Source organism: Gorilla gorilla, chromosome 6, assembly GCF_029281585.2.
Source record: "Gorilla gorilla gorilla isolate KB3781 chromosome 6, NHGRI_mGorGor1-v2.1_pri, whole genome shotgun sequence".
NCBI lineage: Eukaryota > Metazoa > Chordata > Mammalia > Primates > Hominidae > Gorilla > Gorilla gorilla.
In genome coordinates this window covers 90,898,769-90,911,404 of record NC_073230.2, presented here as the reverse complement: position 1 = coordinate 90,911,404, position 12,636 = coordinate 90,898,769, and the positions used below count along the sequence as shown (strand labels likewise).

The 12,636-nt window shown below is 44.7% G+C and overlaps 1 pseudogene; it reads right to left on the bottom strand.

The window, feature by feature from the left end:
- Window positions 1-1,643: 1,643 nt before the first annotated feature.
- LOC134758934 (olfactory receptor 7E24-like) overlaps window positions 1,644-12,636 on the bottom strand; it is a 31,617-nt pseudogene continuing 20,624 nt past the window's right edge.

Sequence of the window (12,636 nt, the reverse complement as noted above, 5' to 3'; positions counted from 1 at the left end):
CTCCCTGTTGCAGAGAGCAAAACACTGAACTAAATTGTGCTGTAACACAGCCCTGTGTTGGGGGATTGGGAGTGATCATGCAAACGCTTGCAAATTTGCACAGTGACAGAGACAATCGTTTGGGCAGCTGTTCACTATATGAAAAGGCAATTGACCAAAAGTCAGTTACTGAGCTATCTCAATACTTTCATTTTATTTTAACTTTTGGCAACCGGGTGCAAATAAAGGAGAGAAAGAAAACAAAGTGATAAGTGTAAGATAATGTACACACACGTGTAAAAGAAAATGACAAGACAGGATGACTATTTGTCTCTTGGTTAGCTCCTTGGGCTCTATGTCTCCTTCCTCAGAGAACCTCGTTTTCCTTTGTCCAGATTTGTTAGGTTGGATAATCCAGGCGCCTGCTCTCCCATGATGGAAGCCAAAGATGTCCCTGGAGCTGCCTCCCGCTGCCCCCTTTCCTGCACTGCCCACATGGACACAACTCAGCCGATTAGACTTCCTCTCAGAACTTTAGTCTTGAGCAAAGGGATTAAAGGTGAAGTGACTGAAGGTATGCCCTTCCAAAGTGGTACGTGAGCTAATGGCTAAAGTTTGCCAAGCCCATCCAAGCACATTTTTTCGTAATTTTTATTTATTTATTTTTTTAAGACAGAGTCTTGCTCTGTTGCCCAGGCTGGAGTGCAGTGGCGTGATCTTGGTTCACTGCAACCTCTGTCTCCCGGCTTCAAAGGAGTCTCCTGCCTCAGCCTCCCCAGTAGCTGGGATTACAGGCATACGCCACCATGCCTGGCTAATTTTTTTTTTTTTTTTTTTTTTTTGTATTTTTAGTAGAGACAGGGTTTCACCATGTTGGCCAGGCTGGTCTCGAACTCCTGACCTTGTGATTTGCCTGCCTCAGCCTCCCAAAGGACTGGGATTACACGCGTGAGCCACCGCGCCCAGCTTCCAAAAGTTTTAAGCAGAGCTCAGAGGACTTAACCACAGGCACATCGGAGGAGCATTTTTGAAACGCTTTCCAGCTTCCTCAATAGGAATGGAAGCCAAACTCTGAATTGATGACTCCTTTGAGGAAGTCGAGAGCTGTAAGGAAAGCCAGGAACAGGGGCAAGGGAGGGATGAGTCCCGAATGATCCTGTGCCAATTCTTTCTGGAATCCTTGATGTGATCTCAGCTGCCCTTTCTATACATGACACAGTGATTGTGGCACCCACTGGTCTAGATGTGGTCTACAAGGAACCCCGAAAGGGAAGGGCACAGTGAGCAGGGCCATCGGCCTGAGTGACGAGGATTTGAGAGGGCAGGTTGGATGCAGGGAGAGGACTGGCCAAATGCCATGTGTCTGGACTTAGACTGCCTGGTTCAAATTGGACTTCACCCTTTTTGACTTCATGATCTGGTACAAGCTACATGAAAATCCGTTGCGCCTTTTCTAGTCTGTAAAATCATCATGAAATGTGCACTAATAACGTGGAGACTATGCAGATGAAATGAAACCAGCTGCATAGAGCACGGAGCTCAGAGCCTGGCCTTTAGGAAGCCCTCAGTAAGGGTTCATGATGCCATGGTGTCTGTCGTCATCCTCTTTATCCTCATCATCACCTTCATAATCTCTTTGTTGTTCTTAGGGAATAGTTTAGAGGGACTGATTCCCTGCTATCATGGGTGAGATGTTTATGAAAAGGACAACCAGTGGGGAAGGAAAGAAAAATTTTGAATAAGATTTCTGAGACACCCAGCACTACCAAGAACAGAAACTGCACAGTCTGCTGAGGACAGAGTTTGCATATTGGTCTCCTCACATCTGCCCAGCGCATTCTCCTGTTTGTCCTGAGGAGGAGGAAACAAACAAGGCTCCCGACCGTCCCTCAGCACTCACTTGAATGGGTGGCCTCCCCTCCACACCTGTGGGTATTTCTAGTCGGGTGGGACAAGAGACTGAGAAAAGAAATAAGACACAGAGACAAAGTATGGAGAAACAATAGTGGGACTAGGGGACCGGCGCTCAGCATACCAAGGATCTGAACCGGCACAGGCCTCTGAGTTCCCTCAGTTTTTATCGATTATTATTTTTATTATTTTAGCAAAAAGGAATGTAGTAGGAGGGCAGGGTGATAATAAGGAGAAGGTCAGCAATGAACATGTGAGCAATACAATCTAAGTCATAAGGAAGTTCAAGGGAAGGTACTATGACTGGACATGTCTCTAAGCAAGATTTATTTTTCTCTCCAGCCAAACATCTCAGAGGAGTAAAGAATAACAAGGCAGCATTGCTGCAAACATGTCTCACCTCCCACCATAGGGCGGTTTTTCTCCCATCTCAGAATTGAACAAATGTACGATCGGGTTTTATACCGAGACATTCAGTTCCCAGGGGCAGGCAGGAGACAGCGGCCTTCCTCTCTCTCAACTGCAAGAGAATTTCCTCTTTGACTAATCCACCTCAGCACAGACCCTTTACTGGTGTCGGGCTCGGGGACGGTCAGGTCTTTCTCCTCCCATGAGGCCACTTTTCAGACTATCACATGGGGAGAAACCTTGGACAATATGATGCTTTCAAGGGCAGAGCTCCCTGAGGCTTTCCACAGTGTATTGTGCCCCTGGTTTATTGAGAATAGAGAATGGCGATGACTTTTACCAAGTATACTGCTTGGAAACAACTTGTTAACAAGGCACGTCCTGCACAGCCCTAGATCCCTTAAACCTTGATTTCATACAGCACATGCTTTTGTGAGCTTCAGGTTGGGTCAAAGTGGTTTGTTCAAAGTGACTGGGGCAAAGCTACAGATTAACAACATCTCAGCAAAGAAATTGTTGAAAGTACAGGCTTTTTCAAAATGGAGTCTCTTATGTCTTTCCTTTCTACATAGACACAGTAAGAGTCTGATCGCTCTTTCTTTTGCCTACACTCACTGAACTGCCCTTCCCCTCTGCTGGGCCATGACCATGGAGAACAGGTCCACTGTCCTCCCTGCGTGGTGCACCATGGAGGCTCAGACTCCGTCCTCGAGGCTGGCAAGAAGACAGGGTAAGACATGAGCCTCCTGATACAGGTGATGTCTGTGGAGCCCAGGACTGCAACCTCACACTGCAGGGCTGGAGGCACAGACTATTTACTATTCTGTGGCCTGGGGGCTCAAGGCACAGAGCTCCTCATTAGCCAAAGTCGCCCAAGTTCCCCAACCACTAAGGATTTCCTCATAATAATGCAAGAAGAAGAAGACAAAAGTGAGTGTCCATAGAAGCTTTGGGGCTCTTCCTCTAATCAGGAGAAAGCTGGTGTGTATTCTTCACTTCTTTCTTTTCTTTTTAAACATCCAACTGCTTTAATTTTCATCTTTATTATGGGAAAATATACCACGTATAAATATTAAAAATTATAAATATATATTAGTTCATATAGAATGGCCAGTATAAACATTTACAATTTCCACTCTTTTTCAGTTTACAGTTTCATGACATTAAGTACATTCACATTGTTTAGCAACCATCACCATCATCGTCTCCGGAACAGTTTTATCTTTCAAAATGGAAATTGCACCCATTCACCAAGCTCTCCACTCCTCTCTCTTGCCCACCCCTGGGGGCCACCTTTCTAGTTTGCAACTCTATGAGTTTAACTACTCTAGACACTTGATAGATAAGTGGAATCATACCGTGTTTAATTTTCTTGTTTTGGAGACAGAGTCTTTCTCTGTCACCCGGGCTGGAGTGCAGTGGTGTGATCTCGGCCCACTGCAACCTCCACATCATGGGTTCAAGCGATTCTTCTGTCTCAGTCTCCGGAGTAGCTGGGATTACAGGCGTGTGCCACCATGCCCAGCTAATTTTTGTATTTTTAATAGAGACCATATTAGCCAGGCTGGTCTCGAACTCCTGACCTGAAGTGATCCGCCTGGCTCAGCCTCCCAAAGTGCTGGGGTTACAGGTGCGAGCCACTGAGCCTGGGCGTGTTTATCCTTTTGGGATTCATTTATTTCACTGACGATAATGTTTGCAAGGTTCATCCATGTTGCAGCCTGCGTCAGAAGTGCCTCTCTGTTTTTTTGTTTGTTTGTTTGTCTTTTGTTTGTTCGTTTGACTTTGTTTTGTTTTGTGTTTCCATGGAGTCTCACTCTGTCGCACAGGCTGGAGTGCAGTGGCACAATCTGGGCTCACTGCAACCTCCGCCTCCCGGGTTCCAGCCATTCTTGTGCCTCAGCCTCCCGAGTAGTTGGGACTATAGGCACACGCCACCACGCTCATCTCATTTTTTGCATTTTCAGTAGAGACAGAGTTTCACCAAGATGGCTAGGCTGGTCTTGAATTCCTGACCTCAGGTGATCCGCCCACCTCGGTCTTCCAAGACACTGCGATTACAGGCGTGAGCCACCGCACCGGCCAGAAGTGCCTGCCTTTTTAAGGCTGAATAGTCTTCCATTGTATGAAGGAACTGCAGTGTGCTTTTTCATTCATCTGTCCACGAACCCTTGGGTTGCTTCCACATTTTGGCTGTTGTGAATAATGCTGCTATGAATATGGGTGTACACAAATCTGTCTTCCACTCCTGGCTTCTAATTCTTTTTGGTAGGTACCCACAAATGAAACTGCGGGAACATCTGATCATTCTGTTTCTAAATTTTCCAGTAGACGCCACACTATTTTCCCCATTCCTTCATGGTTTTACATTCCCTCCGATCATATTTGAGCATTCCTACTTCCCTCTAGTCTCATCAATGCTTGTTTGTTTATCATATCCATCCTAATGTGTGGTATGACATTCTTGGTTTGATTTGTGCTTCCCTATGATGAGTGACTTTGAACATCATTTTAGATGCTTATTGGCCATTGCTATATCTTCTTTAGGAACATGTCTACTTGAGTCTTCTGACCATTGTTGATGGGATGCTTTGAGTTTCTTGTTGTTTAGTTCTAGCTGTTCTTTATATATGATGGATATCAGCCTCTTTTCAGATATATGCTTTGCAAATATTTTTCCTAATCCATGAGTTATCTTTTCACTCAGTTCACAGTGTTTTTTGCTGCACAAAAGTGTCTGTCATTTAGATGTAATCCAAGGAATCTAATTTTCTTTTGTTGCCTATGCTTTTGGTGTCATATCCCAGAGAACATTGCCCAATCTGATGTCATGAAAGCGTGGCCAATGTTTTCTTTTAGGCGTATGATACTTTTAGCCCTTGGGGTGAGGTCTTTGATCCAGTTTGTGTTAATTTTTGCACCTGGTGTGACATAGGGTCCACCTTCATTCTTCTGCATGTGGAAATCAAGTTTCTCCAACACCATTTCTTGAAAAGGCTGCTTTTCCACCAATGAGCTTTCTTAGCACTCATGTGAAAAATCATTTGAACATATAGGTGAGAAGTTATTTCTGGGCTCCAAAACAAACAAACAACAACAGACAACAGATAAGGATACAGCATGGTCCGGGCGCAGTCGCTAACGCCTGTAATCCCAGCACTTTGGGAGGCCGAGGCGGGTGGATCACCTGAGGTCAGGAGTTGAAGAACAGCCTGACTGACAGGGAGAAACCCCCGTCTCTACTAGAAATACAACATTAGCTGGGCGTGCTGGCGCATGCCTGTAATCCCAGCTACTCGGGAGGTGGAGGCAGGAGAATCGCTTGAACCCAGGAGGCAGAGGTTACGGTGAGCCAAGATTGCACCATGACACTCCAGCCTGGGCAACAAGAGCGAAACTCCATCTCAAAACAAAAAACAAAAAACAAGCATGATTTCAAGAGCAGAAAGAGAAGAGCTTAAAAACCAGCATAATGAGAAAGTTAGGAAGCTTCTTACCAAAGCATCTGGAAATATGCAAGCAATTCTTGTGAACTAAAATTTTCATACTGTACTATCAAACACTAGAACTCACTTATTCCATCTTTCTGTATTTTGGGACACAATTATCCACTTGTCTTCATTCCCTATCCCACCCCTTTTCTTCCTAGCGTCTGCTGATCACCTTTATACTTTCCACCTTCCTGAGATTCCTATTGTGTGTAGGTGGGTGATGGAGTCTCTTTCTGTTGCCCAGGTTGGAGTACACAGGCAAAATCCGGGCTCACTGCAAGCTCTGCCTCCCGAGTTCAAGTGCTTCTTGGGCCTCAGCCCTCTGAGTAGCTGAGACTACAGGCACGCGTCACCATGCCCGGCTCATTGTTTGTGTTTTCTGTAGAGACGGGGTTTCACCATGTTGGCCAGGCGGGTCTCGAACTCCTGGACTCAAGTGATCCGTGCGACTCGGCCTCCAAGAGTGCTGGGATTACAGGCCTGAGCCACCACACCTGGTCAAGGTGTCCTTTTTTCTTCCTACATAGAAGTGAGGACATGAAATATTTGTCATTCTGTGCCTGGCTTCTTTCATTTAATATATAGACTTGCAATCTCATCCATTTTGTCTGCAGAGGAGAGGAGTTTCTTCCTTTTTAGGCTGAATAATACTTCATTGGGTGTGTATACCACAGTTTCTTCATTGAAACAAATTTCTGAAGAGCAAATATTTTTAAAATGTCTCAGAATGTGAAACCTCAGGGATACTGTGTCCATTTTATTCTTTTCTATTTCCCATCTTAAGTATATGCTAGTGTATAACAAAGCAGCAATCAATGTGTGTATAAATCTACAACTTCAACAAATGTAAAATATAAATGCTGAGTGGTGGCTGGGCGCGGTTGCTCATGCCTGTAATCCCAGCACTTTGGGAGGCGGAAGCAGGCGGATCACCTGAGGTCAGGAGTTCAAGACCAGCCTGACCAAAATGGAGAAACACTGTCCCTATTAACAATACAAAAAAAAAAAAAAAAATTAGCCAGGCATGTTAGCGCATGCCTGTAATCCCAGCTACTTGGAAGGCTGAGACACGAGAATTGCTTGAATATGGGAGGCAGAGGTTGCAGTGAGCCGAGACCATGCCATTGAACTCCAGCCTGGGCAACAAGAGTGAAACTCTGACTCAAAAAATAAGGAAAAGAAAGAAATAGAAAATGCGAAATGGTAAGAAAAAACAGCATAATAAACATTTGTATGGTGTTGATGGACAATGCATTTGAAGATAATATTTGAAGAAATCATATTACAATTAATTTCTGTTCTTACACATTGGAGCTTGATGCCTCTAAAAACTTCATCATTGGAACCACCTCTGGTGCTTTAAAAGAAAAAAAAAAAATCCACATACTCACACAGGTGCAAGGAAATCAGAATCTCAGGTATTGAGACCCAGGGCCTCATCATTTGTAAGCTCACCAGGTGAGTTGACTCAAAACCAAGATTGAGGAACGGCGACATGGATCTCTACACATAACCTGCCTAAATAGATTCTCTAGAAGCAGTTTATAAAGAAATTCCACATGAACTGTGGAAGAGGATATGAATTTGATGTACAGTATGTCCTCACTTAACATCTTTGAAAGTCTCTTGGAAACTTCACCTCGAAGCAAAATGATGTGTAGTGAAACCACTTATTTTTCATCAACAGTATAACTACATAACTTTGAACAACCAATGGTGTTGGAGGACCTCCTGTACATTGTTTCCATAAAGTCAGTTTTCAGGGAATTCCAAAACGAAGTGAGGACTTCGTGTATATAAAAAGATGGTTGTGATTCCACCTGGATGACAGGGTTATTGCTCAGAAACTAAAAGAGGCCGCCTAGGTATAGAGGATTCAGTCATGAGGTTTCTGCTAAACAAAGGATCCCAGAATCCTCACCCATTCCAGTTAAAGGCATAATGAAGAAAGCAATATTCACAAAGGAAATGCGGAAAGGAATAAAAGCCATCAAGCCACAAAAATAATGTGACTAATGGGCAGGATTTGTAGATGTAGAGATTTAATGTGGTTGCACTTTCTCACCCACACAAGAAAAAGGATGGAACAGATCATGAAATTCGACTGTTCTGCTGAGCACCCTCCGCAGGGCACTTTGTATGTCCCTGTTTCTCAGGCTGTAGATGAAAGGGTTCAGCATGGGAGTGACCACAGCGTACATCACTGATGCCACCACACCATTGCTGGGGGGTGGTGACACAGCTGAAGTCAGGTACATGCCAATGCCTGTTCCATAAAATCAGCAAACAACTGCTAGGTGAGAGGCACAGGTGGAGAAGGCTTTATACTTCCCATATGACAATGAAATCCTTAGAATGGAGGGGACGATTTTATAGTAAGACCATAGGATCCCTGAAATGGGAAGAAAACCAAACATAGTACTATCGAAATAGATGAATATGCTATTGATGACGCTGTCAGAACAGGCAAGTTTGAGAAGTTGAGAGGGGTCACAGACAAAATGAGAGATTTCCACGTTCTTGATGATGGTGAATTGTAACACAATTCAACTGTGCAGCTGGGAATCCAACAGGCTAAGGAAAAAGGACACCAAAACGAAGAAGACACAGAGGTGAGGATTCACAATGACTGGGTAGTGCAGAGGGTGACAGATAGCTACAAAGCAGTCATAGGCCATCACAGTCAGGAGCATGCCTTCTATACATGCAAAAAGGACGAAGAAAGACATCTGCGTCAGACAGCCCGCATGAGAGATGACTCTGCTATGCGATTGCATGTCCACAATCATCTTGGGAACCGTGGCCGAGGTGAAACCGATGTCAGCCCAGCACAGGTTGGAGAGGAAGAAGTAAAAGGGGGTGTGGAGGGGAGAGACAGAGCTGACAGCCAGGATGCTGAGCAGGTTCCTCAGCACTGTGACCAGATACATGGACAGGGACAGGGAGAGCAAAGCAAGGACCAGCTGCAGTTCTGGATCCTCTGAGAGTCCCAGGAGGAGGAATTCTCAGACATCTGTGAGATTCCGTGGCTCTGTGTGTCTTGGACACCTTGAGAAGGAAAGAGGGTTGGAAAAATAAAAGATAAAAACCAGCCCTTAATGCTGGATGCAAGCAATTCACAAGGAACATTTTCACACTTGCGGACCATACACCGCCAGCAATGTTTCTCAGTTATGACAATTCCAAAAAATCTCAGAATTATTACATGATTTACTTTTTTGCTATACAAGGCTTTCTGTACATACTACTTTAGAGAAAATCCACTGAAGAATATTAGAAGACCAAAACGTCATATATAACAAATCCATGATCTCAGTAAAATACGGCCTACTCTTTTCAGAAAAAATACAATGCAATGACAATGTCCTTCTCTCTTTAAGAAAAAGATCTCAGTGTAATTGAAAGAAATTAAGAAGCCGTGAAATACACTCTACTTTATTCTGACACCGTGCTACAACTTCCATTGATGTAGAATATGTAAAAGGACGACACAAGAGCTAGGACCCCATTATCTGAAAACGAAATCAAACCTTATAGTTCTCAATTGGAAGACCTTTTCACATGCCTGTTACTTTTCGTATTTATTATCATCCTTCGGTTTTCTGACATCATTTCTTCATAAAAGTACATGCACACTCAAAGATGGGAGCTGTGTTTCCAAATGAATTGAATATATAACTCTTGGCCCAGCACCATGGCTCACACCTGTAATCCCAGAACTTTGGGCGGCCGAGGCTGATGGATCACCTGAGGTTAGGAGTTCCAGACCAGCCTGGCCAACGTGGTGAAACCCTGTCTCCAGTGAAAATAAAAAAAATTAGCCGGGCATGGTGGCGGGTAACCCTAGCTACTCGGGAGGCTGAAGCAGGAGAATCCCTTAGAACCTGGAAGGCAGAGATTGGACACCCTGTGATAGGATTTTTGATATCCTAGGGAGATATTGCTCCTGACAGCAGAGTGGGCGTACACCCTGTGATATTATTTGTAATATCCTAGAAAGATATTGCTCCTAATATCACGGTGGCTCTACACCCTGTGATCTTAATTGTAATATCCTACAGAGATATTACTCCTAATAATACAGTGGGTGTACACCCTGTGATATTATTCATAATATATTACAGAGATACGACTCCTGATATCACAGTGAGTGTACACCATGTTTGTACACTCTGTGATCTTATTTGTAACAACTTAGAAAAATATTACAGCTAATATCAAAGTGGGTGTACACACTGCGATGTTATTTGTTATCTACTAGGTAGATATTACTCCTAATATGACAGTGAGTGTACACCATGTGTGTACAGACAGTGAAATTATTCGTAATACCCTAGGAAGATATTACTCCTCATATCACAGTGGGTGTACACCGTGAGTGATTTTTTTTCTAACATCCAGCGAGGGAGAGGATGATATTGCTTCCAATATCACAGACGGTGTACACCCCCCCGTGATATGTTCCTAATATCCAGGGAAGGAGAGGATGACATTATTCGCAATATCACTGGGGGTGTACCACCTCCCACCGGGATATTGTTCTTAATATCCGGAGGTGGAGAGAATGATGTTACTCCCAATATCACAGGGGGTGTACACCACCCGTTTGTAAACACCCCCTGTGATATTGTTCCAAATGGCCTGTGAAAGAGTAAACATGACTCCCATCATCGCGGGGGGTGTTCAGCCCTCATGATATTGTTTTCTAACATCCAGGGAAGGAGAGTATGCTATTACTCCCAATATCGCAGGGGTTGTACACCCTTTTGTGTTTTTGTGCCCAATATCCAGGAAAATAGAGGATGATGTTTCTTCCAATGTTGAAGTAATTGTACAGCACCCCTGTGATATTCTCCCTAATATCCAGAAAGGAAGAGAATGATATTACTTCCAACAGCGTAGGAAACGTATACCCACGCTGTGGTATCTTTCCCAGTATCCAGTTGGGGAGAGGATCATATTACTTCCAATGTCGCAGGGTGTGTACACCCCCTCTGTGATCTCGTTGCTAACATCCAGGTTTGGGGAGGATGACATTACTCCCAATATCGCAGGGGGAGTACACCCCCCCTGACCTTGTTAGTCATTTACTGGGTGGAGAGGATGATCTTACTCCCAATATCGCAGGGGCTGTTCACACCCCTGTGAAAATTTTCCTCATATCCAGAGGGCGAGAGGATGATATTACTACCAGTACCGCAGGGGGGTTTACGCAGCCCTGTGATACTCTTCCTAATATCCACAGGGAGAGAGGATGATATGACTCCCAATATCGCAGGGGGGGTACACAACCCTGTGATATAGTTCCTAATATCCAGAGCGAAAGAGGATGATATGACTCCCAATTTCGCAGAGGGTGTACACCCCTCCTGTCCTATTGTTCTGAATACCCTGGGAGGGAGAGGATAAGGTGACATTGAATATCGCAGGGGATGTACACCCTCCCCCTCTGATACCCTTCCTAGTATCCAGGGGAAGAGAGGATAATTGTACTCCCAATATCGCAGAGGCAGTACACCCCACCTGTGATATTGTTCCCAATATGCAAAGGGGGAGAGGATGATACTACTCTCAATATCGCAGAGGTGTTCACATCCCCAGTGACATTTTTCCTAATATCTAGGGGAGAGACAATTACATGACAGCAAATGTCGCAGGGTCTGTACATCCCTTCCTGATATTGTTCCTAATATCCAGGGGGGAAGAGGATGATATCGAATATGAAAGGGGGTGTACAACCCCCACCCCTAAGATATTGTTCTTAATATTCTTGAGGGGAGGTGATGATATGACTCCAAATATCGCAAGGGTTGTTCACACCCCCCTGTGATATTCTTTCTAATATCCAGGGGGGGAGAAAGTAACATGACTTCCAATATTGTGGGTGGTGGATACCCCACCTGAAATATGGCACCGAATATCCAAAGAGGGAGAGGATGGCATTCATACCAATATTGAAGTGTGTGTACACGTCCCTTGTGACATGGTTCTTAATATCCAGGAGGCGGGAGGATGATATTAGTCCCAACGTCACAGAAGGTGTACACTACCCCTGTGATATTGTCCCTAACTTCCAGAGGGGAGAGGATGAGATCACTCCCAATATCTCAGAAGTTGTACATCCCCCGTGATATTGTTCGTCATATCCAGGGAGGCACAGTATGACATTCCATTGAATTTCGCGACAGGCATACACGCACACTGTGATATTGTTCCTAATATCCAAGAAGGCAGAGGATGACATTACTCCCAATAAAGCAGTGGGTGTATATTACCCCTGTGTTACTGCCTCTAATATCCGGGACCGGGGGAAGGGGGGAGAGGATAAGATTCCCTCCAATGTAGCAGGTGGTTTGACGCCCCTCGTGGTGTTGTTTTACATATCCAGCGGGGAAGACAATAATATTATTTTTGATAGTCCGATTCATCCGCTCCACCTTTCCGGAACTCTGAGGCCGGGAGGCGGCATGCAGTTTCCGTGTGATCCCCAATACTTTTGCCGTCTTCTGTAGCAAGTCAGCCACAAATGCAGGCCCATTATCTGAGCCGATCCAGAAGAGCAGTCCCAATCTACGAATCAGATCTTGAAGAAGCACACAGGTTACTTCACGAGCTTTCTCAGCTCGTGTTGGATAGGTCTCCACCCACCCAGAGTAGGTACGCCCAAGAACTAGTAAACACTTGTTACCTCCACACTTTGGCATCTCTGTGAAGTCTACCTGGAGATCTTCAAAGGGCGCTGCTCCATAAGCTTGTATGCCGGGTGGAATGGCTGGACCTTGCCTCGCATCATGCTGTTGGCAGCTGGCACATCACTGCCTCACTGTTTTGGCAAGGGCTGAGAAAG